The sequence below is a fragment of the Pteropus alecto genome, unplaced genomic scaffold (assembly GCF_000325575.1).
Source record: "Pteropus alecto unplaced genomic scaffold, ASM32557v1 scaffold5, whole genome shotgun sequence".
Lineage (NCBI taxonomy): Eukaryota > Metazoa > Chordata > Mammalia > Chiroptera > Pteropodidae > Pteropus > Pteropus alecto.
In genome coordinates this window covers 378,571-385,734 of record NW_006441953.1, presented here as the reverse complement: position 1 = coordinate 385,734, position 7,164 = coordinate 378,571, and the positions used below count along the sequence as shown (strand labels likewise).

The 7,164-nt window shown below is 36.0% G+C and overlaps 1 pseudogene; it reads right to left on the bottom strand.

Moving 5' to 3' along the window:
- Nucleotides 1-4,811: 4,811 nt before the first annotated feature.
- Nucleotides 4,812-4,930, bottom strand: LOC112485745 (annotated as a pseudogene).
- Nucleotides 4,931-7,164: the final 2,234 nt, after the last annotated feature.

Sequence of the window (7,164 nt, the reverse complement as noted above, 5' to 3'; positions counted from 1 at the left end):
ACCTTAGTTTTCTCTTTAGGCCTGGTAGAATTTGACAGCAGAAATGGACTTGTCCAAAGTTGAACAAAGAAGAAGAAGGTTCATATATGTTCAAAGAAGAGATGGATAAGGTTACAGAGGGAGAGGAAGAGTCTTGAATCTACAGACAATGGTTACGCACCTGTGATAGTCCTAGCTGCCTCCAGGATTTTGAGAGAAATGTCTTTCAAACACAGAAACAAAGCAAGGATAAAAAGGGCTGCTATGGGCAATAGCAAAGTGGTGCTGTGCGTGCAATGCCAGAGGAACACTTAAAGCTGAAAAGGACTTCAGATATTATATATGATCTACCTAACTCTTTCATTTTTCATATGAAGAAACTGAAGCCTAGGAAGGCTTTGACTAGCCCAAAGTCACACAACCTGAAAGTAGCAGAATTAGGATTATAACCAATGTTTCCTAACTCCAAGTCCAATGCTTTTCTCCAGTACACACATTCTTTGCCTTCCTCCCCATAAGTGATCCTTTTACACAGTTGCTTCTTTCATTTTAGTACTAGAGAGATAAAATATAGAGGAGTGTTTTTTCTCCTATTCTGGCCATCCTGTACTAAAGGCTGCTACAATTCTTCATCTTTCAGTTTGGAACAGTAGGCTGGTCTTCAGGCCTACAGACTAAGGACGAGTAAAGAGAGTCCTTGTTGAGTTAATGCTGTTTTTAGTGCAAAGATCAGAAATCCACTGAAATTAGTTCAAGTAAAAGGAAAGCCAGTGCTGGGGGTAGAGGAGCACTGTTCTTGGATTTTCATAGTCCAAGGACAGGAAAGAAGTGACAGGTTTCATATGAAATAGAAATTTGAGAACAAAAAGATTTTCTATACTTTTTTACTTTTGCATCTAACAGGACAAAATCCATAAGGAATATATTAAATTCCTGCAGTTGAATCTTAAAGAGCCATTGTAGGAAAATGGAATGGGTAAAACATGGCTCAACCATTAGCTATCGCAAAAAAAAAAAAGAGTCATGATTTTAACGAAAAACTTTAATATGATCTTAGAACATTTTAATAGAAATACAGGGCCTAGAATAAGGACAATGATTTTTTTCTGAATTATTTATATCATATCTGAAATGTACTTCATTCTAGGCACCATGAGACAAGTAGAGAAATTTAAAATATCTAATGGGCAGTGGTTAAACTGGTAAAAATTTTGAAAACCTAGTCTAGAGGAAAAATGACAGGAGGAGGAATTGATTGTTCTCTTTGAATATTTAGGGAACATTTAGTTAAGGATATTGTGTGGTTGTGGGGACAGAACTAGGATGAGTTAGGGAAGCTGTGGAAATGGAATAGTGTGTGGTAGGTGGCATTCGGTGTCACAAAGAGTCATGTGCAAGCTGGGATGGAGATCCACATGCTTCAGTCTTTTTAGCATGTGGCCCAATAACAATATTTGTAGGACACTTGTTTTTAAAAAATCAAAATAGCCTTCTTGAATTACATTAGGTAAAATCTGTACAACTTTGACTATATTCTTTAATAAACAGAATTTTTATAGTTATTAACATATTAATATTGGATACTTCTTTATAGTTATTAAAATATTAATATTGGATATGTTTGCAAAAATAGCAATTTTTTAACCCCTTACATTGGTCTAGTGCTTGAGTTCACAAAATGCTTTTAGGTGAATTGTCTCATATCATTCTTAAAACATCTCTGTAAGGTAGGTATTACTATCCTTGGCAAACAGGTTTAAAAGAGCAAAATGATTTGCCAAAGATCCTAGCAATTGAGGATAATAATTTTCGAGCAAGACTTTGTTCTTTCTTTTCTTTTCTTTTTCTTTCTTTCTTTCTTTTTTTTTTTTTTTTGAATTTTTATAAGAATTTATTTGAGCCAAACTGACAACATGTGCTGGGGAGCAAGATCTCAAATGCTCTGGAGAATAACAGTTTTGCAGCTTCTTTTATGCATTTGGAATTAAGGAGAGAACTTAAGGAAGATGACATGGAGTTAAGAAAAAGCAAGACAGGTATCCGAGTACAGGGTAGCTAACAGGATTACGTGCTCTCTAAAGGGTGGTTAAGGTTTATGTCAAAGGTGTGTTAACCTAGATGCACAAAAACAATGTACAAGGCTTGCTTAAGCAAAGATAAGCCTTTTACTAAAATGTTATATGCCTGGGGCATGACTACACACTGTGACCTGCTCATTTAGGAATTTATGATCAGATCATTCTGTGGGGTTACTTTCCATAGAACACCTTTCCTCATTCACATACCCTAGTAGGTTTTGATCACTTTTTTTACAATGCTTAAAAAACAAATCTTTGAAGGTGTTCCAGAGGCCCTTCTGAAACACTGCAAAGTTAAAACCTCAACATCTAATGAAAACAAAGAAGTAATCAATTAGCATGCTTTAGCATGGACACTTTATTAACTTCTAGAAACATATTTTATAGACATCAAAGTTAATTATTAACATGAACTTATTTTTATAAAACTCAGGCAAAATAAAGCCATGTCTCTTTTATTTAAATCAACAAAGTTAAGCTAGCTTTTATTTACTAAGGATTAACTTTAGGTCACATGAACTTCAAAACTCTTGGATTAGTTTCTATATTTCTGAGAATTTTAGAATACTCAATCCTTACAAGCACTTGCCTTTAAATTAATTTTAACAGTACCATCCAGAGGTAGATAATTATCTCACGCTTACAATATAAATATACAGACATACACAGACAGACCAAACAGAGCACAGTTGGGTCCAATTTTCTTTTTGGAGGCCTAACGACTGTCCTTGACGAGTCAAGTTCTAAATGACCTTCCTCCGCCTCTTAAAATAAGGATAGCCATTTTTAATCCCTCAAAGAACTGGGTTGACACCCTAACAACATCATTGGTTGATCCATTTATCTAAATACTTTATTTCTCTCTTTTTCTCTAAAATCCTTTTACATAGTTTCATTTTAGCTTAGCAAAGAAAGCCTTTTTAAGTTCTGAAACAGTCTCTAATAATGTTCCTTCCATTTATTCTGCCTAATTTTATAGCTGGCTTTTGCTAATTGTGTGTGAAAAATTAATTTAGAAGTATCAAAGCATCCTCATCTCAACCATCTTAGCATTAATGAGAGCCTGACTGCGGTGGGCCTTGTCTGCCTGGTAGGCACAATTTCCTATGTTAATTTTGAGATCTGTAAACTCTGAGCAAACTACTAGGGAAAACTAACACTTATGTGCGTATCTCCAGAGCAACCAAATGCCATGGATCTCCCTATAGGACCACTTTACACCCTAGAATAAATTTTCCCTCGGGCAACCCTACAAAGATAATTAGTCATCTAAGAATACCCGATTGAGGACCAGTGAGAGCTTACTGGACACCGTGGGAACCACAGCACTTTCCAGAGCACAAGCCCCTTCTCTCAAGGTGAACCCATTCCTGGGTGCCTGTCCTTCTCCCTGGGCCTCGCTCTGGCTTCTCTGGGATCAGCTGCCTTACCACACTGGACACCTCAAAGGGCCCATCTCTACCATTCTGGATTTGGAGCTCTAAACAACTATCATCACCCCAGAGGCTATTTGGGTTGAGGAAGCAAGTGTTCTTTCTCTTTCACAGCTGAAGAGAGTTCAATGTGTCAGTTATCCAGCAAAGATTTTGTTCAGACTCTCAGTAAGCAATCCAAGTGAAAGCCAAAATTAAAAGCGGCAACCAATTTTTTTTCCCCTTTCCCTAGGTTATCTCAACCCTTATCCACCTCAAAGATTTTCTAAGAACAGTTCAAATAAAGTTATGGCCTGCTACTTAAAGCAAGGAGGCTTAGAATTACGAGAGAAACTCACCCAAGTTCACCCAATGCAAAGCAGAGAGCTAGTGTGGCACAATGAACCCTTGTTTGTACCTAGCACCAGGTCAGGTCTGGAGGGTGGTCCTAGGTCGGTTTCTTTAGCATTCTGCCAACTGTGCCAAGTAAATGTCAATGTATGAAACATTCAAACCTCTAGATAATTTTTATAAGAGTTTATTTGAGCCAAACCAACAACATATACTGGGGAGCAAGAATGCAAATGTTCCTGAGACTTAGTTCTTTCTATTCAGTGCAAAATTTAATTTCCCCCCATTACCTTAGCCACCTACTGTTATTATAGTTGACTCTTGAACAACAAAGTTTGAACCATACATGTCCATTTATCTGCAGATTTCTTTCAATAAATACGTAAGTACCGTAAATGTATTTTCCCTTCCTTATGATTTCATTAATAACATTCTCTTTTCTCTATCTTATTTTATTGTAAAAATACAGCATGTAAAACATGTAACATACAAAATATGTGTTAATTGTCTGTTTATGTCATCGGTAAGGCTTCTGCTCAACAGTAGGCTATTAGTAGTTAAGTTTTGAGGGAATCAAAAGTTATACGTGCATTTTCAACTGTGCTGGAGTTGGCACTCTTAACTCCTGTGTTGTTCAAGAGTCAACTGTATAACTCATAGTATTTGTATGATATTATTTGGCTCCATCGTTGCAATAGCACTAAATTATATTTATTATTTTCATCTTTTAATAGAATTTTTAAATTGTGTTTTAAAGAATAGCAGTAAGATATGCACTCAACATACTACCGTAATGTTAATGTCTTTAATACTTACTGTAAATAATAAATAATTTCAGGGAAAATATGTACTGTTTCCATCATACCAGTTCCAGATTTTTCCTTCAATAAGTGAAATTTACTACAGACGAGGGGTTGGCAAACACTTTCTGTAAGGGGCCAGATAGTAAGTATTTCGGGGTTTTTTTTTTTGTCTTTGTTTTTGTTTTTAATGCCTATAGCACCTGGTCTTCCTAGGTGGTCTCCCATCCAAGTACTAACCAAGCTCCACCCTGCTTAGCTTCCAAGATCAAATGGGATCAGGCACGTTCAGGGTGGCATGGCCGTAGACTGCATTTCAGGTTTTATGTGTCATTTGTTATCTGTTGTAACTACTCAACTTTGCCTTTGTAACCTGTCATCGACTGAGTTCCAATAAAACTTTATCTCCAAAAACAGATTATGAGTCATAGTGTGCTAACTCCTGCTATACACAATAAAACCAATGACAATCAGAAGGCAAAGCCATAAATGTAGACTATAACCAAAAGGGTTGGCAATGGATAAAGTGTATGCTAAGCAGGGAAAACTGAATGTGTCAAGACACAGGCATAGAACTGACCATTAATTAGTAGGACCCTCCAAACAGGTCCACACAGAGAAAGAATTCACTTAGGCCTGGGGATAATAAATTTGGAGGATATACAGATGAATGTTATAAGTCATGGTGGACAGCTTATTAATGGCCTTGAAAGTCTCTTTGAAGAATTTGGACACGATAGGTTATAAAAGTCTCATTATACCTTTGTTTAATTCTAAGCATTATCAGAGGTGATGAAATATGTTTGAAAAGTCTCCCTGAACAGCCTTTAAATATTAACTAAAATCTCAAGAATTTCAACAGCTTCAGATGGAAAGTAGTATGGGGAAGTAGAAGCATGTGATAATTACAGTACAACTGCTTTCACATAAATTCTCATTTGATGTTTACAGAACTTTTATAAGAATCAAATTATATAAAATCACACATCAATATCCTTTTATAAACTATAAAACATAATAAGATATTTATTTATGTCATATTAAAACAACCATAAAATTGGGTTAGCTTGTGTTTTAATTCCACTTTACAGACCTGGAAACTGAAACACAGAGAGATTGACGTTCCCAAGGTCACGAGCCTAACTAATGGCAGAGCCAATACTGTCAGTGCAGTGTAGTAAAAATAAAACTAGATTAGAGGTCAAAAGAGTGAGATTTAAACATAACTATAGCAGAAATTAGCCATTTCACCTTCCGAGTATTACTCTTTTAATTTATAAATTGCACTTGGTAGTAATAATATGACATTACCTCATGGTAGCTGTGAAAGTAAATTAATATAATGCATTTGTCTTTGCTCTTCCATGTTTATTTTCTTTCTAATTTTTCCTCTTTCCTCAGCCTTTTAAAGTGATCTATACCCAATAATCTGAGCAGGCATGTGGCCTGTCACTTTCCGGCTCTCCCTCTTGCAATCTCTTAATGTAGTCTTCCTTTTTAAATTTCCACTTATATCTAAATCCGTTTCAGTATTTTCTGATTCAACATCCCAAGTGAGGAAATATGATGAGTCTAAGTCAGGAAAAAAATACACCCAAACAAAGACCTTAAAGCTATGTCCTTGAGAAACCAGACTAAGGAAATGGACTTTAAGAAAGAAGGAAGAAATTGAGGTTAGAGATATTTACCGAGAAAGCACCATACAAAGAAAATGTTCTGATACATAATGTAGGGACCCTCTTAATGGTCCATACATTGGGAAAGACAGGCTACAGTAGAAAATTACCTTCTGGGAAATTCCAACCACTGATCTCTAATGTAAGTCTCAAGTGGTGATGAGTTACGGACTCTTTTTACGCCATTATTCAAATTGTCTGTTGGTTGAGAGAAAAACCATACCTTATTCTGAGACTTGTGTGGGTGTCTTGTGAGTGAAGATTTTATTTCTAATCAGTCTCTTTTGCCTGTTGGGCAATTCCCAAAACAAAATACTTTATCTTTTAATGGCTTGTACACACTTTAAACTCTTTGTCGAAGATACAAAGCCCATATCTTAATCTGCCTAAAGACATAGAATTTTAGAGTTTGCAATTATCTTTGCACTTGATCATATCTTATACATCAGTCTCCAAAAAAAGGAACAAGGACTCCTTAAGAAATGAATCATTTCAAAGATAAGATCCACAAAGCACAAGATGAGCCTGGGTATCTTGTGCCCTCAAATAAGGAAGTGGTCCAGAATGATAGGGACATGTGAAAAACACAGCAGGTTTAGCTTAAAAGGGCTCCTACCAGCTAAATCTGGGGCCACTGAGCATGGCAGTAAGTGATGGTAGTAAAAATTATAATGCATTAAATAAAATAGGAAATCATGGATTCAGCAATGTCGATAGAGAGATAAAGTTTGATGAAAAATAGGATGTGAAACAAACTTTCAAAGTACCTCTTCACAAAATACTCATTACGAAAGAAAAAGAAGGAAAAGAGAGAGAGCGCGAGAGCGAGAGAGAGAGAGAGAGAGAGAGAGAGAAGAGATGAAGAAAG